The sequence below is a fragment of the Sceloporus undulatus genome, chromosome 2 (assembly GCF_019175285.1).
Source record: "Sceloporus undulatus isolate JIND9_A2432 ecotype Alabama chromosome 2, SceUnd_v1.1, whole genome shotgun sequence".
Taxonomy (NCBI): Eukaryota; Metazoa; Chordata; class Lepidosauria; order Squamata; family Phrynosomatidae; genus Sceloporus; species Sceloporus undulatus.
Genome location: NC_056523.1, coordinates 59859915 through 59882776, shown reverse-complemented (window position 1 = coordinate 59882776; position 22862 = coordinate 59859915). Strand labels below are relative to the sequence as shown.

General features: G+C 42.2%; 1 protein-coding gene across 2 annotated transcripts in view; it reads left to right on the top strand.

Moving 5' to 3' along the window:
* The window catches only part of CACNA2D3 (calcium voltage-gated channel auxiliary subunit alpha2delta 3), a 726617-nt gene that overhangs the window by 407528 nt on the left and 296227 nt on the right, over window positions 1-22862 (top strand). The window lies entirely within an intron of this gene.

Genomic DNA, 22862 nt, shown 5'->3' with positions numbered 1-22862 from the left:
TTCCAGTACTGGCCAGACTTATTTATTTTTTTGGTCAAATTCCAGTTATATCCTCATGGCGTATTTGCTTGTGAACTACACTCAGTGATTTTTATTTATTTTTTATTAAAATATTTTTATCCTGCCAACTCTATCCTAACTTTGTATGGTGGCATAAAGACAAAAATCTATTTAAAACTACTTAAACCAGTAAAAGGAAATTTTAAATAATTTAAAGGAGTCTAAAACATATAAAACAGTGCAAGCAATTTAAACAATTTAGAACAACTTAAAACCATATATTTATCCTGATTCATGCCAGGCTCCTTAGATCCCAAAGGATTTTCTAAAGAGCTGCATTTTAGCTTGGCACTCAATGAAGTCGTCTGAGGGACAGCAACCCAGTCCCCGGCTCAAAAAGGTTGCCTACCCCTGTTCTAGAACATGACCACGTAGCCTGAAAAACCCACAAAAAATCAAAGGAAGAGGTTTGGGAGGTGGCAACAATGCCATAATGGTCCTTGTTAATTTTTGCTTGTACTCATTGTATGGCCTATACTACCTGTACTCTAGCTGTCATTCAACCTGTTTCATTAAACATTGATATTCTGTAACCAAGGGGAAATAAAAATCTCTAAAACATCAGAGTAGGCATTGGATATTACATCATTAGACCAAAGCACTGAGCAAATTGCACCCTCTTGGCCAGTAAGTTCACCAGAGCATTCATGAATCCTCTGAGTTCCACTCCTATTCTGTTAGGTTGTTGTTGTGTGCCTTCAAGTCATTTCTGACTTATGACAACCCTATGGCAAATCTATCATGGGAATTTCTTGGCAAGATTTGTTCGGAAGAGGTTTGCCTTTGCCTCCCTTTGAGGCTGAGAGAGTGTGACCTGCTCAAGGTCACCTAGTGGGTTTCCATGGCTGAATGAGGATTTGAACCCTTGCCTTCAGAGTCATAGTACAATACTCAAACCACTACATCATGCTGGTTCTCTGTCCTGAGAGGGAGACAGTTTAATCAATCCCATGTCTATACATGGAGGGTCTACAATAATCAAATCAAAATTCACAAGTATGTGATCAAGCCACAATAACAGGAACGTTGGAATGCCCCCCCCCCCCCCAATAAAATGATAATTCTCTGTCTGGGGTGGGGGAAGGTCCAAACTTTATCTTGCCCCATGGGTACTTCAGTTCCACTCTCCTATCCTCACGTACAATTTGTCAGAAAACACTTACAAAAAATATAATGTACAATTCTTTAAGTTGGAGGTGCAGAAGTGCAGCAAGTCAATTGGGAATGCATTCTCTGCAAGTGCTATCTCTTCTTCCAGGAGAAACTTCCTAAAATGAAAATGTAGTGTACAATTGCTGGGAGGTTTAATGTTGAAGGTGAATAGATTCAATTCAGAAATGTTATTTGGTAGAATGTTTATTTGGTCATTCTCTCTCACACACACCATGCTAACAACAATGCTAGTCCTTGTCCAAGTAGATCACAACTTCTTCCTTCGAGTCCCTTCCTCTAAAATTTCTCTTGGTGGCATCCAGCACACTAAACCCAAACTGCCTCAATGGGTGATATTATTTCACAGGACCTTCCCTCTCTCCCAGAATCTGTGTCTTCCAGACACACTCTGTGTCCCAAAATGACCCCCTTTGGTGTCACTCTTTCTGCTAGTACTGAATTATATATTCTCACCATTCAGACAGATGAAAATCATAAGATGTCAAGTGCTGGTATGCAGTCAAAAAGGGTGGTTGTCTGCAAAAGCACAGGTACAGTGCAATGGGAGAAATGTACCTGTTCAATCTGTATGCAGAAGATATATAAAGAGCAAGCCAAGACTCAGTAGGAGGAGGAGTGGGGATAGGAGGATGAAACAGCAACAATCTAAGAGATGCAGATGACACCATACTACTAGCAGAAAACATCATAGACTTGGAACAATTGCTATGGAAGTTCAAGGAAGAAAGTGCGAAGGCAGGCTTACTGCTGAACACAAAGAAAACAAAAATAATGACCACGGAGGATCTACATAAATTAGGTAATCGAAATAGTTAAAGATTGCCCATACTTTTGGATCAAACACTGACCAGGATGGAGACTGCAGTCAAGAAATGAGAAGACTAGAAATGGGGAGGTCAGCTATGAAAGAGCTAGATAAGATCCTAGAGTGTAAAGATATACAGTTGAGCACTAACTTTTGAATTGTCCAAAGCCATTGTATTTTCCAACACGATGCATGCATGCAAAAGCTGGACACTGAAGAAAGCTGGCAACAACAACAACAACAAAATCAATTCATTAGAGATGTGGGGCTGGAGAAGAGTTCTGGGCATATAGTGGACAGCCAAAAAGACAAACAAATGGGTCCTAGAGCAGATCAAGCCAAAACTGTCCCTGGAAGCCAAGATGACAAAACTGAGGCTGTCATACTTTGGCCACATCATGAGAAGGCATGACTCAGTAGAAAAGACGATAATGCTAGGGAAGGGAGAAGGCAGTAAAAAGAGAGGAAGGCCACACACCAGATGGATAGACTCCATCAGGGATGTCACAGGCCTGAATTTACAGGACCTAAGCAGAGTAATGGAGGACAGGGGGTCTTGGAGATGTCTCAACTAGAGGATTGCCATGATCTGGGACAATTCTAGGGCAGCCAACAACAACAAAAAAAGTCAGGTGTAAATAGCCTCTCTGTTCCTGCTGACTCAGCTTCAAGCAACCATATTTGGTAAATTGCTTTGTCTTCAGATGTGACCATTTTTAGATTGAGCATCTTAATGAATGCTGCTGCTGCAGGCATGATGCCTTTGAACACACCTTCTCTGCGTTGCTCCATTGCTCTTAGTTGGCTTCCTTATGCCAATATATCAGAGTGTTTATAATGAACCTATAAATTGTATTATTCTGCTTCTGCTTGTTTTCAAAAGTTTCCAAGGGAAACCTGGGAGGGCATCTCTAGGCCTCCATCCCCTTCAGTTTCTTCTCCATTGACACCAAAGACCTTGTTGACTGCAGAATAATGTAAGTTAAATGGGATAATGGGGGGTAACATTTCAGTGGTTGGAGAAGGGCATGATAAACAGTAGTGAGATGAACCAATCATCTTATTTTAATATTGTACTAAAATTTTTAGGAATATATGAGCCTGTATGGTAGGGGCATAGCTGTACAGAAGATGGCTCGACAGGTTCTGATAGCAAATATTTCTCCTGCTTTCTGGGAAGATACTTGTCTTATGAATTTATTCTGATACCACTAAAGAAAGCAGTCAGGGCACATCCTAGATAATAATAGGAAGCAGCACCCTCTTTGGGAATTATGATACAATAAGTTTCATCTGGGAGGGCCAGAAAGGTAATGTGAAACAGAGTTGCAGTGATCAGCCTGAAGGAGAGGCCTTTCTTTTGTCGCTAAAGACACAATATCAGTTTTTTTCATATGGCAATTGGGATTCAGCTCACCGTGGAAGAATTCTGCAATTCATTTTATTTCTTTGACAGGGCATCATTTTACTCTTATTTTTAGGTCCAACATATGCTTTACTTGGCTTGTTGACACTGTTTATCATGTTTCTGCTCTGCACATGTTTGATACTTTCACATTCTATTATGAAGAGAGGCAGATTTGGAGAATTGATCCCATATCAACAACTATTGATACCACTAAATGCATTTCAAAATAAAGAGGGGAAAAAAGGATAATACAGTAACATTATGATAAAATGAAAAATGACAGCTAAAATATTACCAGGTTTCAAAAGTCTGTACATTTTTTTTTAAAAAAAGTAAAAAGCTTGTTTCAACTCTAAATGGTAGGCAAATCCTGGTCTACTAGTTGGTGACAGGTAAGTCAGAGGTGATCAGTCCTGAAAAATAGCAAGATGAAGACTCAACAAATGCAAATGAGAAATCTCCCAGGGTCAGGGGTTTCCCAGCAGACAATGAGCACTAATCAAGCAGACACTAATCTTCTTTTGCAAACCCTGCCATTAGCAACAGAACAATACATATGCAAATCACTCCTGCCTTTCCAGGTCACACAATATATATATACCCAACTCCTTTCCAGGCAAGCATTCTCTGAAGTTGCCAGCCACAGATGCTGGCAAAATGTCAGGAAGAAACTCTTCTAGAACATGGCCACATAGCCCGAAAAACCCACAAAAAACTATGAATGCCAGCCATTAAAGCCTTCACTTCACAGTGACCAAGAATCTCTCTTAACATGCCTTCCTTCTTTGTACTTGCTATTGTTAACTGGAGATACATTTTTATAAATGTCTGACAGCCACCACTACCATTCAGTTAGGCCCTCAGAAATTACAGCTGATTGGCTGGAGGATTTAGTCTTCTTTCTGTGGCCCTTTCTAATATTGTACTTTCTGTAATGTGGTGTAGATACTTTATTATTATTATTATTATTATTATTATTATTATTATTATTATTATTATTATTAACCTTTATTTATAAAGCGCTGTAAATTTACACAGCGCTGTACGTACAATCTTTTTAATTGGACGGTTCCCTGCCCTCAGGCTTACAATCTAGAAAGACACGACACAAAGGGAGTGGTGGTGGGGAAGGGGCATCTCTAGTAGGATAATACATATAAAATACATAACAATACAGGAAATGATTACATACGGAAAATGATTCAATTAAACAGGCAAGAAAAGACATCAAATAGCAAGTGACATTATGCAATGCCTGGGAACGCTGCCCTGAACGAATGGTCTTCAACTCCATTTTGAAGCTGGTTAAAGAAGTGATGGCTCTTGCTCCGGGGTGGGGAGAAGTTCCAGGGTGAGGGGGCAGACGAGTGAAAAGGGGCGAATCGGGATGGGCAAGGAAGGAAATTTGGGCTGTGACAGCGGCCTTGACTACCAACGGAGGCCCTAGTGGGAAGGTGAGGAGAATAGGTCTGTAGTAAGGCGGGGGCAGCCTGGAGGTCTTTAAATGTCGACAGCAGGAGTTTGTACTGAATGCGGAAAGGGAGGGGGAGCCAATGAAGGGTGCCAACACGGGAGATGTGGTCAGAGCGGTGGGTGGAAGTGATATGTGTGCAGCTGAATGCTGGACAGAGATTAAAGGATGGAGGTGAGAAAGAGGAAGCCCAGCCAGAGGACATTACAGTATCAAGTCGTGAGATCACTAGGGACATGGCCAGATCTTGGCAGTAGAGGCGGAGAGATATGGTCGGATTTTGGCAATTATACAAAAAGAATCTACAAGCCTTGCTGTGGTCTGGATCTGAGGGATACACGACAGCGAAGAGTCAAGATAAGCCAAGACTGCGGGCTTGCTGGATTGGTTGAATAGAATGTTTGTCCACAGTGAAACTTCCAAATAAATCCACAAAGGGTGCAGAGAGCACACGAGTGCATGATTATCTGAGATGCCAGATAATCTGAGATCTACATAACCTCAAAGTCTTCTGGTGCAAAACCCCTTCCCACAAAAAGTCCATTGTAGTGACCCCACAAGATAGCCATTTCATGTTAGTGAAGATTGTGTCCAGCTGTTTGTTTTTTAAAGACTGAAAGCACTGTGGCAGGCATCTTCAGGAACTCTTGGGGCCCTCCGGAGGTCCTTGAGGATGACGTTGTTGCTGTGCATAAGCATAAAGGGAAATACTGAGCGCTTTCTCTCCACCAGCCTGGAGATGGGAGTGGAGGGTCGCGTCACCTGAAGTTGGGATGGAGAAATTTTGGTCGTAGTGATGGCATCAAACGGAGAGGAGACAAGCCCACGTGATCTAAGAGGGTCAACAGGCCTTCTTCAGGGGCTGAAAAAAATATAAATACTCTTAACATATAGTATTTAAAATATAGGACAACATTCAGCAAACTATGATATACAAATATCCTTATCAAAGAAAGCCAGTTGATGGACCATCTGAGAGCTGTGGAGCTTGGTCTTCTCTGTGGCTGGTCTTGGTACAGTGCTTGCATTCTTACTACATTGAGAGTGGAACCGAATTCCAATTTCCACAACCCACCATGAAAGTAATTGCGATGACTAGTTCGAATTATATCGCAATCACTAATAGGATGCCAAATGCCAGGTAAAATTGCTTAAAACATCATTAATTATATGAAACCTAGATTTCTAATTTCAGAAGTAATGATAATAGGTGTTTAAGACATTAATTCACATATCATGGATATTTTGGAGTCAATGATGTCTGTCAGATTACTTGTTAAAACTGTCAAATTATATTGTAACAGTAATTAAAGAAAAATGGCAAATTAAAACATTGATGGATGCACATTTCATTGGAACAAAATGTAAAGAATTGAGGCTCACAGTAAATTTCTCTTTAGTTCCCTTTCTGTACTATATTATATACAAAAAATTAAGAGGCATTTTATGGAACTGAAGGATAGCTAATTCCATCACTAAAATTGTCCATAAGTATTGCAGTAGTTTTGTATGGACCATTTGACTAGAGTTGCTTTTGCCTTCACTGAAATTTTCCCTCAAAAAATACAGTGTGCCCGCGTCATACGAGGGCGCATTTATACGCTGCTTTCAGCATACGCTGAAAGCAGCACTGCTTTTTCCGATGCCGCAAGCCACATTACTTGCATTGGGGCTCGAATATGCGTTTTTGTTTTACTTGGGGCGTTGTCCGGAATGGATCCTCTGCGTAATACAGGGCGCACTGTATGTCTCTCCTGCCAGCTATGTTCTTTTAAAAAACGTGAATATGTATCCATATGTCTTCTCTTCTTGGTACATTAGGTCGTGGTAGCTTTTATAGACGGATTGTTTGCAGAAAGTAATATTAGCATGATCCAGGTTGGCTCCTTCAGGCCAACTTGTCCTGTTATCCTATCCTTTTTGCCTACTAGCATACAGTGGGTTTCAGCTGGATTCTGTACTCATGAAGACCAAGGGAAAAATGTGTGTATCACTTGTAACAGTTGATACTACGTTAAGTGCCATGGCTCCATTCATGGAATTTGGAATTTGGCAGGTACTTAGACAAGGGAATTCTAAAGCTGTAGTAGTTTGGGAGGGAATGGAATAGAGTCTCTAGCTGAGAATTCTAAGGTCCTCATCAATTTAGCAATAGCAATAGTAAGTACATTTCTGTACCACTTATCAATGAACTAGCCTTCCTTAAGCGGTTTACAATGTGTAAGCTAATTGCCCCGAACAACTGGGTACTCATTTTACCAACCTACAGAAGGACACAGATCAAACTCACAACCTTGTGGCTGCAGTACAAAGCATTTAAGTACTGGTGCCACCAGGGATCCTATTCACAAATTACATATCCAGCATACTAATGTATGGAGCCATTGTAGTATAAAGTGGTATTTAATGGCTTTACCTGTGTAAGATCCAGATGCATTGAGAGCAGCAGTGGATAGCGACTGGAATACAAGATGCAAGTAGGTTTTGTGTGTGAGAAAATTGAATAGTGTTTCCTGATTAAATACCCCTTTTCCTCGGTAATCGTGTGCTCCTCAATTCCCCATCCTCAGTGGAAGGAGAAAGTGACCCAACCTTGGGTGTAGTTCCATTTTCCCTTTGGAAATTATGGTGTTTCTGCAGTTGCAATGACAGCTTCTTTAGCTGCATATCAGGCTTTGTTGCTGCCAAAAATCTACTCATAGGTAGATTTGTTCAGCAGTTGTACTGGTTAGAGCAAACTCAACAGGCCTTTGTCTACAGATATCTCATCATGCATATGCAGCTGAGAGTCTCTCTCATATGGGAGATTTCTTTGTTGTGGGGTAGGGAGGATGTTAGAGCAAAGCAGTTCAGAGAAGACACAACATTCAGATATGGCAATGGATGAGGGTGAGATGGGTTGGTGATAACCACAATATTTATGTTTTGTGGCTAGTGTTGCTTCCATTCCTTGCTTGTGTATGTGAATGCTGTGATCTGATAGCCTGTGTTGCTCTTGGGTGTTGTGTTCAAAGAAGTAAAATGTGCATTAAAATTTATATATTGTAGCAGACAATGTGTACCAATGTTGAAGCACACTTTGGCAAGCTTATGCAAAAACTGAGCGGAAATGTGTAGTATTTTTAAAGATGCTTTTAAATGCCTTCATTCCCTAGTGAAAAAGGAGGAAAAAAAAGTATGTATGGTATACCCTCTTTATGTGCAAAAAGCATTCCTCCACAGATTTCCTCACCGAATCCCCCCCCACACACCACACACTTGCAATGAGCTATTGTTACATGGCTGGAGGCCAAAACATAGAGCTCAGCAATGCAGCCTCATCATCTGAATTATGGCCTCCCTGTTGAGTTGTGTGGTATACATTATTGGGTAGTGACCATTTCCTGTGTTCTTTGGTTTGTGTGGGTGGCTACTTTGGATTTACTTTCCTGTAAATGGAGGGATTTTCTCACCCTAGTCTGCGATGTAGTCCAGTTCTGCTTTTGACGGAGACACAGGTATGATGCCTCATAAAGGACATATGAATTCTTTTCAAAATCTTGGCCTTCACTTTTCCTAAAGTTTAATTGCTTCTCTTCTCCCTTTGGTTCCCCCCCCACACCACCATAGAAGGTGTGAATCAACTGCCAGTAAAGTTCCTGGAATAATCATTGATTTCCTCAATTTTGAACATCATATATAGAGTTGACCTCTGCACCCCACTCTGCTCACACAGAGTAACTTGACCGTAGTCCTCACTGAATCACTAACTGCATTTTGAATTGCCTTGAGGTTGTCTTGGGATTTGGGATTACAGTTGCTGATCAGAAAACTGTTTGGGGTGTAAGTGTGTTTTTTAGCAAATTTTCTAGCAAATATCAGCAATCTTACTCAGTTTCCCGACTACTGTTTCTCAAGTAGAGTAGTATAAAATGGACTTTTGGGTGTTTGCCAGAGCTGCAGAAGAACTGCTGATAGGAAAACTCATTGAAATAATTGTGGTGTATATATATATAGTGTGTGTGTGTGTGTGTGTTGTTTTTTTTTCTTTGTTCTTTCTTTCTAAATAGCAAACTCAGAAGTCAATGATATATATAAGTCTATCAAAAACAGTCAGTCTGGTTAAAAGCTTCCAGGGCCAGTAAAAGATGCTTAAAATGCTTTCCACTAAACTGAAATGAACAGCTGCTACCTGCTGCAGGAAATTAGTGATTAGTAAGTGGCAGTTGTGACCACTATTATGTCTCTGCAAATAGATGTTACTCTGAGAGAGAGATTGTGGGTATAAAGGAAATAGTTGAAGAGTTTAGGATGCCATTATTATTTATTGCCTGTCAGGTTTTTCCTTCAGAATTCATAGATTATTATTTCTCATTTAGAAACTATTTTACTGGGTTCCAGTTCACATTTTACTATGTATGTGACATTTTTCTTTTCCATCTGTGAAATTCGTGCCCAGGCTTATCACACATAACCCTTGAAGTACAGCTAGTTAAATTTGACCCAGTTTGTTAAATTTTATAAGCTAGCACAGTAGTAGTTCAATCCCAGCTATTTCTCTTCTTTTGCGACACTTTCTTTTTACATACAAAAACATCCTTCATCTCATTGTGTTTAACCCCTGGTCAAGATTCAGTTTTAGAGGATGGTAATACAGTAGGTACATTGTTTGCCTGTACTAAGTCAACAGTTTCTTTTAACGGGTGTATTAAAGCCACCGTGGTGTAGTGCGTTGGACTATGACCTTGGAGCCGGGTTCGATTCCCGCTCAGCCATGGAAACTCAACTGGCTGACCTGGTGAGTACACACTCTCAGCTCCCCAAAACTCTGTCACCATAAGTCAGAAATGATTTCAAGGCACACAACCACAGAATTAGAGAGTATAATAAAAGGTGGGCAAAGCTAATTTCATTTTAATGTTGATTATTTTCGAGTGATCAATTTTTCTCCACTCTGATAGCTATGTTCTGAAATGGTGTGGTTTTCATGTTATTTCTCTTAATGTTCATTTAATAACTAGGTTTGTTCCAATCCAAAACTTACCTTTGAAGCATTGGCTTAGAGTTTTGGATTTACCTCCTGCCTAAAGGGGAAATGTTCATGTACAATTGCCCCACTCCAGAAGTCACAGAGAACAGAAATTAACAGTTAGGAAATGGTTTCAGCAATGACCAGGAGTTGCTTGCACAGTTAAAGCTAGTGCATCAGCTGTGCCATTCCTTGAGATGTCAGATCTGGCCCACATAATACATGCTTTGATTACATCGGTTGGATTACTGTGACACAATGTATGTCAGACGCTCTTTTAGAGCTGTTTGGAAACTTCAGTGGGTCCAAAATGCTGCGGCCAGGCTATAGGGAACAGATAAACCTGGCACGTTGAAACAGCTTCACTGGCTACCAGTCTTTCTGAGCGGAATACTAAGTTCTGGTTTATGACCTTTAAAGCCTATATGACTTGGATCCATTCTGTCTGAAATATTGTATTCTTCCTGTATAGTTTGCCCAAGTTTAAAATCTAAGCTTTGCTCCATGCATTTCAGGAGTGGACCAAGTTTACAAAGCTTGCTACAACTTATATCACACAGTTAGTCTGGAAGGTGCTAGAAGTGCTTTTGCTAATGTTAGTCGTCCTTACCATTCAGGGCTAGGTGTTTTATTTATTATTTATCCATCTATCCATCCATCCATCCATCCATCCTGAAGTGGGACACAGTGGCTCCTAGAATCTGTCTCTTGAAAACCGAAAAAACATTAAAATTTTATATATATATTATATATATATGTGTGGTGTGTGTGTGTGTGTGTGTATAAATCACCACTTACATCAACATCAAACTATTTAAGTATACCAAGTTAAAAGAAACGAGAAAAAATCCCATAAAAAAGCTTTCCTGCTCATGGATACAGAGGCTTACAGAAAAAGGTCTTTGCATGCTAGCAAAAGGAAGCAGGCAAGGGGCCAGTCTAGCTTCCCTGGAAGGGTAGGAACAGCCACTGAGAAGACTCTTTGGTGTCCCACCAAGCAACGCTTGATGGTGGTGGGACTGAAGAAAAGCCTTCTCCTGGAGATCATGAACTCTGGAGGTACGTAGTGGAGATATGGGTATATCACATTAGCCTCTCTGCTGGGATAGGCCCAGGATGTAACTTTTTAAGGTGGATCTATCACATTCACCCATCGCCAGGCCGTATGCGCCTGTATGCAACCCAGGCTTTTCCGAGCTTGTCCCAGATCATCTTGTCAGAATGGGAAAATCCTGTTCTTTCAAAAACTATGAGAGAATGGGTTGTTATGGTTTTGGATGTACTGTCTGGCGATGGTGATGTGATAAGATCCACCTTAGGAAAGCTACATCCTGAGTCTAATCCAGCAGTAAAGCTAATGCGACAACCTCCATGGTCTTTCAGATAGTCTGGGGAATGTACCTGTCCTAGCAAAGTCACATATTGCAGACTTCTTCTTGGTTCCCCTCAAATACGCTGATCTTGCTACTCATCATCTGTCATTTGTGCTGTTATTTTGCATTTACCTGACATCTCTGAAAGGCAAGCAGAGTGACAGAAAAAGAAGACTTCAGAGAAGCTAAAAAAACTCATACAACTTTTGTGTAACATTTTGTGGTCTTAAAAAGGTATTGCATACTTTGCAGTTTTTAAAGTAATTTCTATATGAATCCACTTTTCATTTTGTTTGTTAATATGCATTTTATGTGCTTTTTAAATCATACTATGGTTATTGAGCCAAAAATATGTAAAGAGGATTGATCTTCTTTCTTATACAATCTCTTTCATGCAGATAGTGTTTTTAAGACTGAGGTCATGGCTGAGAAAGGCATAAATAAGTATATAGCCCCCCCCCCCCTTTCTTGTTAAAGGCAAGGTCATGGAACTGTCTAGTAGGCCCCTGGAGCTTTTGCATTTCTTGGCTCTGATAAATGATGGTAAATAAATCCACCATATATCCATTTTTCAAGAGTCATGTCTGATAACTCCATTCATTCCACTGATTGTAACTTACTTGAATGAGAATATCTGCAGGTCTAGGTCTAATGTGTATAAATTTAACGTGCATCTAAACAGATACAGGAAGCCTCTCCACCCCCACTCCCTTCCTTTGCATTTCTATTAATAAAATAGGAGCATCTCATTATGATGGATGGTTAAATTAGTGTTTTACATTAGGGGGATATTTTTGAGGATGTTATACTTAAACAGGAGAAAATAATAACCACAAAACCCTGTGACATCGAGGATTGTAACTGAATAAAATCCCACTGACTGGAAACGATTGGAGATGTTCAAATGGAATTTTGAATATTTATGTGTTCAGTGAGCAAAGGGGCATGAAAGGGCACAAGGGTAGAGTTTTTAGCAGTTTTATATACCTACCCCCCAAATATGGCCACAAAGCCTGGAAAAAAAGTGTGGGCCTTTATCCATAGAATCAAGAGATTAGTAAAACCTAGTAATGAAGATACCTTTTAAATAATTTGAAAACCGACATGTCAGGCAATATGTACTACTGACGCTGAACTCTTAGTGGGCAGACATAGCATTAGCTATTTTCTTTTCAGATTTTCAGCATTTTGGGGGGCAGAAAACTTTTGTTACCAGAATTTTATTCTTCAAATTGGCAGGTTTTGATCCAGTTCATCTTTTAAAACTGTTATTCTCCATGCTGATGATAAACAATGATAAATAACTTTCTGCTCACAGTACACCTGATTCCAATTCAGTCTTCACATTGTTGTTTCTTGGTTGTATGTTTTAGTTGTGGGCTACAACTCTGGAGACCAAGGTTCAAAGCTCTGATAAGACACCATAGAAGCCACTGGGTGACCTTGGGCAAGTCTTCTTCTAAACCTCAGAAAAGTAAAGGAAATCCCGCCTCTGAAGAAATCTTCACTAAGGAAACCCTGTGATAGGTTTCACCTTTCAGCGCGACCATAAGTCAGAAGCATCTGAAGGCAGCAACATGTATTCTTCAATGCCAATAAGCGGGGGACTCCCTCTTCTCTTTTCTGAAGGGAAAGATTCTGCCAGATTGGTGAGGCAGCTCTTCTGCAGTTCCTTAGTGTTACTCCAGTGAATAGAAATTGAACACGAAAATACCATGTTTCCTCAGGGTACTATTGATCCACAACAGCGCCACTGAATCAGAACTATAGAATAGCAACACACATTTATACGCCCAACATCAGGCATCTTAACAGAACTGACAAGCACATAGTAAGTTTACCGATTTGATTCATCCACCCACCCACCCACCCACCCACCCACCCACCCCACACATCCAATCACCTGTAAAAACAAAAGATAACGTATCAGACTCTCCCACCTACAACTTTATCCTTAAAACTTCCCTGTGAATTAGGTGAGGCAGATGAGAAGAGAGAGAACTAAGGATCGGTACACACCAGCAAAAACGCTGGCTTCCCAGTGGCATGGGGCATGACTTTCAGACAGCAGCACACCCCCATGCTGCTGGGAAGCTGCATGGCTGACCACCCGTGCAGTGACCTCACAGATTACAAAAACAATGCACGCAGAAACCCGGAAGAAAGGATGTAGTGGTGCAAAGGGGCCCTCTTCCCAGTGCAAAAGGATCATTTTTAGTCTGTTTTCTGCACTTTTTTTGGCAGGAAAATGCCAGAGTTGGGGGCATGATGTGCAGTTGCCATGGCTGATTCAGCACTCAAAGAGGTGCCAGAAGCCACTACTTCGGTGGTCTGTTTTGCCACTAAATCAGTGGTTTCCCAACCTATGGGTTGGGACCCCTTTGGGGATCAAATAACCTTTCACAAGGTGCTTAAGGCATTGGAAAACACATATTTGCATGTAGCAATGAAAATAATTTTATGTTGGGGTCAGCACACATGAGGAACTTATTAAAGGGTCACAGCATTAGAAGGTTGAGAACCACTGCTCTAAATTCATCTGGTGAGCTTCATGTCCAGTGAGGACTGGAATCCGAATCTTTGGAAATCTTTATCCAGCATCTCAACCATTTACCACACCAAACCAATTTTACCTGGAGGTTATTCCAAACATAGGGCCAGTACAACCGACTGCAAAGGGCAGCTGCTGCTACTTAGTATGTGCAAGCAGGGACTGGTTAGTCTGTGGGCAGTGAACTAACACTTTGACATAATGGACACATAGCGTCCGCATATCGCGGTGCGTCTATTACATCACGAGAGTGCCATTGGCACGCTCGCAACGTCAACTATGGTTTCTGGCTTCTTTTTACACCAGATGGATGGGCTGCATGGTCTGGTGGCTTTTTCCGGAGGGAAAAGGTGCTGGCAGGTCTGCCCTTTTGGGCGTCTGTCCCGCCCGTAGAAACAATGTATAAAGGCCCCATTCCCACTGGCTTTAATGAGATCAGGAGCGACATGGGTGCATACGTTCTCCATTTGAGCGTGAATCCGATCTGCATTGCTCTGATATTGTTTCCATTGAATTCTAATCTGATTCGATTGAAAAATCCTCCATTATAGGTCGATAAAGCAGTTTTAAAAATCGCGGCTTTTTTTTAGCGCAGTTTTCCTGTACCTCCGAGTCTGATTCAGGGCAAATGATGGGAACGAAAACGGGTGTGCTGATGCGGGATCCTTGAAGATGGAAGGGAGCTAGCCGCTCCACGGGGGGCTTTTTGTTCTCACTCCGCTTGTTCATCTTCCTTGCATTACCAGTTCCATTTTCCTTCCGTTTGCATATAGCATTTCCCTGGTGGATTGGGAACGCAGGGTAGGTTAAGGCGATCGTGCTTGTATGCTACCTTGCGTCCCAATGCAGTTAACACATTTACTCCCCCTGCAACCCCTCCTCCCTGCTCCACATTTCATAGCCGATTGCTGTTTGAAGGCGAGCCATTCGCACACCCATTTTAAACTTATTATCTTTTTCTTTTTCGCCTCTGTTGACGCCTCGCCGCATCTGAAGCACCAGCCGCGATGGGCTGGGGGCGACACAGGAATCGCAGCAGGGCTTTAGGAGGATAGTGCCTCCTTCTCTCTTCCAGAGAGAGCATTCTGGGGAGACACCAGATAGCCTTGGACGCAGGAGGGCTGGGCCTTTAGGGGTAATAGTGGCTCCCCTCTCTTTCCAAAGAGAGTCCGGGGGGGAGGGGGAGGACACAGAAAACGGCCTTGGATGCAGAGGCTTTAGGAGGATAGTTGCTACTTTTCTCTCCATAGAGAATCGTTTCAGGCGGAATAGCAGGTTCTTTTTCCTTCCCGCGAGGGCGAAAACCACCCCACGCCACCTCCAGCCCCACCCCGCTCCCCCCCCAAGGCCCCTGCCTTGACCCCCTCCTCACCCACCCCCGCCTCCCCCGCCTCCTTCTCCTCTACCACCCAACACCCGCCACACGCCGTCCGCCCGCCCCCCCCGTAACGCGCACGCTGGCCGCCACACCCCCACAGGAGCCCCCCCAAACACCTAACCCCCACCTCCCTCCAACCCACTCTTACCACAGGGAAAATTACTAATTGGACTGAAAACTCAGGGGTTAAAAAAAACCTGGGTCGTTTGCAGCCGTTTTTAATGGGAATGATGGGTACAGAATTCGCGTCAGAATCCAAGTCGAATCTGAGTCATAATCGCAGCGAAACTAAGCCAACCTTTTTTGCCCAGTGGAATGGGCGCCAAAGGATCCATAGAAAGGCAAAAATTCAACAAGGGCAAGGATTTTTCTGCTATTTTAATAAACAAATTAACTAAAACCAGAGTGGGAATCTTGTGACCCCGAATTCCTGTGGTAGTCGCGGTTTTCCCTACAATACAGAACTTTTAATTTTAGCCACCAATTTCAGTTTTTTCAGTTCCAAAACATAGAATTGTTTATTTAATAATATGCCATTATTAAAGGGCTCAGCCTAAATGGGAATCAAAACTTCCATTCTGTTCACCGAGTTCGCTGCATACATTCCTATCACCAGATTGGAATGACAACCAAAGGGACTCCTGGCTGATAATATATAATCCTAATAATAATAATAATAGGATTTATTTATCTACCGCCCCAACCCTCACTGGGATTTCTCGAGCTGTTTACAACAGAGGGGATTTAGTAGACGGTTCCCCTGCCCTCAGGCTTATACATCTAAAGACACAACACAAAAGGCAGAAGGCGAATGGTGAGGGGGGGGGAGGGGGATCAGTTCCAGCATTCTTCTCTCCCTCTGAGGCCTGGACCAAGGCAGATCTGGGAACTGGAGGGAGGCTCTTTTTCTTCAGGCTTCGCCCCGGTGGAGCTGGGCCTGCCTCCGTCACTCCTCACAGGCCTGGAAGATGACAGTTATGGAGGGAGATAGTCTCTTTCTTCAGCCTCGCCCTGATGGAGCGGGCCAGCCTTTCTCTCCCTCATAGGCGCAAGGATGCACACCTTGAGGGTAGTTATCTCTACCTGTTAGACATACAACTAATTTATAGTAAACTTGGCTTTCTCTATGAACCTGCTTAATAAATTACGTGCTTGTCCTTCACCCCCCCCCTCCACACACACATTCTACACTTTAAAAATTGTTCCAGGATACCTGATTCATGTTGGTGAGTATCTGGCAATCCCCTGTTTACTTACCTGGGCCTCCCTCCAAACCCATTTCCACTTCCCGCTACCATTATCTTGTACAAGTTTACAGAACCATCCACTTCCTATTGTCTGTTTGCCGACATTCCGCCACCCGTTTGAGGACAGGCACAGTAGTACCTACGTGATTGCGGATACCATATTTACTCACGCTACTATGACATTGACAAAAGGAACAAAACAGAACTGCCCTGTGGAAGTCAGCGAAAACGCTTTGCGATGCCGACTTTTAAAATCCATACAAAAATATTGGTTCCTTGTACCATAAGCCTGATACAGGTCTTGTACCCACAGAAGCGCCTGGAGGAAAGACTTATTCAAATTTAACTCACACTGTAATATTAGTTGCCCCTTCTCCAACGCAAGATTTAACTAATTGGTTTGTGTAACACCTTGTGACACTCAGAACTTGGAATTACTCGTTTGAAGTGAAATATTCAAATGTATTTATTCAAAACTGGTCATTGCATTTAGTTTGCTAATGGTTCTCCTCTTTCCCCTCGTGCCTGTTGTATGAATGAATACAAGGTTTTGACTCAATGGGTGTTTCCAAGATGCAGGAGCACAGGGGGATCATGTGGTTGGGCTGGCTTCTTTTTTGTATTTTTTTGAACAGGCTGGAGACTGGAGAGCTTGGATGCGGACTAAGTGGTAGGAGCAGAGATGCCACATGTTCTGACTCAAAGAGCGAGGACTGGAAAACAAACAAACAACGTTTTCGCAATAATTCTGCCTCTCTCTTCCTGCACTGAACTGGCTGATTTGCCCTGTGACCTAAGGTTCTATTATTGTTTTTCTTCTTACCCATCTTCTCCCCCAGGATTGAAAGGCAGGAAACAATCATAACTCAAACAATGAGCAACATTTAATACAAACACATCATTTAATAGAATGCAATAGTTTAAAAGGACAACATAAGACATCACACCAATTTAAACCAATCCACTTTAACACCATTCACTCATAACATCATTATTCATTCCGGATTAGTCCTGGCTGGAAGAGACTGGCTCTTTAAATGTGTGGAGAGTGTATTCCAGCTATTGAATTTCTCTCCTGGTCAGCTCCATATATAGTCTAGGGGCAGCTGAAGGAAAGTCCTCTGGCTGACAGTTGTGACCAGGCCTGACTGACTGAAGATCAATATTAGCCAGAGGACCTGGGTACCGGGTGGATTGTAATGAGGAAGGGCAATCCTGTAGATAACCTGGACCCAAACCATATACGGATCAAATGATAAACTGAACACTTGTACCTTCCTGGAAACTAAATCTGGCAAGCCAGTGTGAAGTGATTTTAATACCTGTTGTATTATGATCACTCCTGTGGCCCCAGTAAGCAATCTGCCCTGCCAGTTTTGATAATAGCTTAAGTTTCCAAACTTGGATACAGAGGTAACCCAATGGCAGGACACTTGCAGAAGTTCCAACACTGAGTTACGAGCAGTAACCTATCATCTTTATGTCTTCCACTCTAGGTAGGCGTGCAGATGGCATAACAATGAGGCTGATAATCTCAATCCCCTGGCCATCCCATCTATCCTCGGCTGTCTTTGAACGCAATTACATTAGAAGCAACCCACCAGTCTGCAAACACATTCTTTCAGAGGGAATGTGATCCCCTTTCAGGGACTGGTTGACACACCATTCCAACCCAGCGCCTAGCGGCCTTCGCCCAGTAACGTACCTATGTACTTGTATCGTCTGCAGCCGCAATTTGCTTTTTCCTCATTCCAGTCTACCCTTCTCCAAGCATTCATTTCAGAAAAACATATCCTAGTTGAGACTGTTTTTGAAGGCATGGAGACAAGATATTTGGGTAATCTCAGGCATGCTGATCGCACCCCAACCCCTGCCCTAGATGATCTTCTCTTCCCAGTGTTTTGTGTAGATCGTTGAATCACTTGGGGATAGGATAATAATGGCAACCATGTGGTCCTCGTATCACAGCTCTTTTTTGAAGCGCCGATATCCCACAGCTACCAACGCATTTGGAACCTCGCCCCAAGAGATGATAGGACTCTGAAACTACTGAAGCATAGTTCCTCCAATGCCCAACATCCCCCAGGTGTTCCAGAAGGATACACATGCGTTGATGAGGCGAGCCACCCAAGAATTTGAAACGTTTCCCTCACCGGCCCTCAGTGACGTCTACACTGTTGGTGATCAAGATTAGCCAGGACTGAAAGACTTTGAAATCTACATTTTGCACCCATAGCTAATTTGCTGTTCCGACTTCTGCTACGAACAGTTAAGAAGTGACAGAACATAGGCACTATATTATCATAATTTCCCTCTCTTTTTTAGGGTCTTGTTGGCTGACAGCATTTTACATAAAATTATTATCTAATAATTCCGACCCTGGAGTGCATTTTTCCTCCATTGTCATTTAATAAATATGCTTGTAATATAATTACACTCTCCCATTGCTGCATTACCGAATCAGAGCCGCTGCAGTTTAAAATGAGGGACTCCCCCCCACCCCATAGCCATTTATTATTTGGTCTTGAATTTGGCATTTGTTTGCAATTCGGCAAGCGAAACATTCAGCATACTTATGATGCCAGGAGATCCAAGGAGATAATCCCTATGTGAGTTATGTAACAAGTTTTCCTTACGTCTGAGTTTTGTTAATTTCTTTGCGCCTGAGCTCTAAGCTAGCTTTCATGGCGCTTGGAATGGTAAGTAGTGGCAGTAAACAACATGGGTTCCTCCCAAGGACTCTGGGCAGAAGGCAACTGAAGAGTGTGGGATGCTTTCTTCAGGCCAGTGCCCCTATGAATAATCCTCTGGAAACCAGTGATAAGCATGTGTTACAGCCCACCTAACTGCTTCCTTGAATGGGGATTGAGCCTAGGGATTAGAACTAAAAAATAACCCCAACCCCCCCCCCCCCAATGAATTACTTGGTAACATGAACAAAGAGGAGAGCTTAGGAGGCATGAAGTACAAATCTCCCTAGAAGCAATACTTTCTGTTCTCCCTAAATTGATGGGGATGGGATCTACATGCTGGCTTTACCGTTGCGTCCATCATTAGTCCACAAGTTTTATCCACTGATTTACGCCATCCACAGTTTGGAAAATTATTTAAAAGATATAAATTACCACAATGCACGTTTTGATACCAAGGCGCCCTCTGTAATTTAGAGATGGGGGAAACTCAATCCACAACTAATACCCGTCAGTCTACTGAAGACAGCAAAATCATAAATACATGCCTACTTCTCCACAAGAATATTTACCTAGAAGTCAGGGATCGTGCCGGGTGGGGGGCGGGTTCTGAGACCGGACCCCCCCTTCCATAGAAAATGAATGTGTGTGACTGCTGTGCTGCCGCCACTCAAGCCCCATTATATGGTGGCACTTGTCCCTGGGACCCCCCCTTCCTAACATCTCAGCTACCGTCCCGTCGAAGTGAAAGGATACAAACATAATTATAAAGTAGTCTTTCATAGTGCTGTCCAATGGTGCTGCTGTGGTTTCTCTACTACTTTTTATTTGTGTTTGTGCTTTCCTGGTCATTTGCAATGTATCATGAGGTTTTCTCTGTCAAACAAAAAAAATGGGTGGAGGGGGAAAGTTTTCACAATCTTGACAGTTCACACAGGTAGTCTGCAGGCACACTCATTGTTGTGGTGTTTGCAAAAATACGAGTACTAGTAATCTAAATATCTTGTGTATCTATGCTTATCTTGTCATAATCCCCCTCCATGAAGTTGACTGAACAATTTTTATTGTTTTATTTTGTACTGGCAAAACTTATAGTATGGCTTACGGGAAAAGGTATTTCTCGATTTTTTTTTCGCACGTATTTCAGTCTTTTCAGAACGCATTTGGATCACAACCTCTCTCCCTTTGTCATTTTCGCTATGATACACTCCACCTCGTTTTTTTTGTACTGTGCCTTGAAGGCAGAAATGGCACGAATCATTTCCGATAAACAATTCTTGATAGATCAGCGTTTTAGGCTGTTTAGACTTGCTACTATTCTTAAACTGCCTGAGCTCTGGGTCATTGCTGTTATTTTAAACTTTGTACCTTAATGGTCGTCATCTTGCAGGCAATTAAAAAAGTCAGAACGGAGTTCTTTGAATAGTCTCAGTTATTTTCCTCCACACTTTTGCCAGAAGGGAGGAATGTGTCAGATTAGTGGGTCAAAACCGTTTCAAAGCAATTGCTTCTCTTCTAAAGCATAGTTCCCTCGGGAACAAAATGTGTGACTCCTTCTTGACACTCACTTCTACGCCGAACTTGCCTTCTGCCCTTGCCACCTTTATGCTTAACAAACCTATTTGCGGTCAATTCGTCTTCTTCAGACCGACTTCAGCCTACCCACGCCAGTTAGGCGCTAAATGTTGATCTCACAGGCTTCTCATGCCGCTATTGATTTTTCTTTCTGTAGTTCTCCTCCAAGAATTTTGACAACAACAGGCTGCTGGCTCCTATGTCAGTGGAGAGAGGTGCAACTCCCTTTGGGCATTTAGATCAAATTTCTTCAAATTTAGTCCAAAACTTAGTTAGAACAAAAACTTGTAAACTGATTGTGGCCCACACCCAGAGAAGGAAGTGAAAACAGTTCAAGCCAAGGTTTTCCTTGGGTTCATTCTTGTACTGCATGTGGCCCCCAAAACTGTTAAATGTCTACAGTTTGAATCAATGGAAATGTTCTTAGAGGCTGTTAGGGACCAAAAGAGTATTCACAGTTGATTTTGCATTGAATTGATTACGGCTTATCTACCGTGACTGGCCAGCAAACCTCTCCAGATCTAAGCTCCCATAATCCTCCAGGCCAGTATGGCAAGTTCCATGCATGATGCTTTCGGCTTGGAGGATTCGGGAACTATTCTCCCCAATGTTATTATTTCTACTACAGTCTGCTCCCGTTTTTCTTCAGCTCTCTTTTTCACATCCCTCTTAACTGGCAAATGCCATGGCGCTACTGAACCTCTGGTCCTCCACCAAGAATATCAGCTTGGATCAAATTGCAGCTGTTTGAACTATGAAATTTGCCTTAATTGTTATCAAATGGCGTGAAGCTTCTGTTTCCTCATTTTGTTTTTTACTTGTTTCTAATTTCTATTCTTCTTTACCAAATATGGATGGAATTCCTTGTCTTGGGCTTATGTTTGTGCACGAGTGCAAAAACAAGATGTTAAAAATTTCATCTAATCCTGTCTCTCCTTGTGCCATAAGAGCATTCAAGTTACATTTCTATTTTTTTAATGGGTGGAGAGTACCAAAATTTCAATCAAGGGGATTAGGCATAACAGAGCATTTTTCATCAATTAAACACAGATTCACCACCGTATGGTTTACTGATTCCACTTTTAATTGGCTGACAATATTAATCTTACAGAATGGGTGTTGTCTGTACCAAATGAAAGGTCACGTTTCTGTTCTGTGCCACAAGTGTAAACAGGTTTTGCGTGTTTCCCTACTGCCTTATCATACTTTAATGGTCTGAGTCAGCCGATGAAGTGCCAAACAAAATAACAATCTCTCTGTGGGTATCGCTGCTGCCTGCTGGTGTGTGGTGTGTGTACTCTCCTGTGTGGCTGTATTCAATCGTTTTCCACGCCCCACGCGATGGGGCATTATTGGGTTGGTTACCGGTACCACAAAATTATTCCAAAATTAGTTCACCTAACTCAGAGACAAGGCAATAAATTGTATCGGAATGACTTTCTCCCCATATTTTAGTCCTTTATGAGCTTTCTCTTTTTCTATGTAGATGCACAGGTGCAAGTCAAAGCTGCACAGCTAACTTCCCTTGCCATAGTTATTTGCATTATTTTAAAAATTTTGTAATGGGGCACATTTGTCTACTCGATCATGCAGGGTCTATGATTGGGCAAGCATTGTTGTTCATTACTCACCTATGATTATAAAAGCCCACTGTTGAATCGTGAAGCCTGCGGGCCAAGCCATTTTGGTCGGTATGGTCCTGTGGGCTGGGAAAAAAAAAATTAATACGTCCAGAGCCAGTTCCACAGAACTGATTTGGGCTTCTGTGTTGCCCGCAGTATGTCCCTCACTGTCTGAATTCCCTTGTCTTGAATTGCCGTGGGAGCAGGATTGTTTGGCATTTAAAACTTTTTTTTTTTTGATATTGGACACTATTTCCTATCCCTAATGAGTTCTTCCGGCGATGGGACACCTTTAACTTTGGAAGCTCATTATGTTTTGTGAATAACTCGCTCCAATAACCCGCCGATCATTTTATCGATAATGTTTTTTTATAATTTTGTCCACACAACACCGTTGTGCACATGCCTCCATCTGCACGCCCGCGTGTCCCCGCCACCTGTGTGGCCCCTTTGGATTTGCGTCTTTCAGATTTCCGCCGTCGACCGGGAGGTCTATCTGCG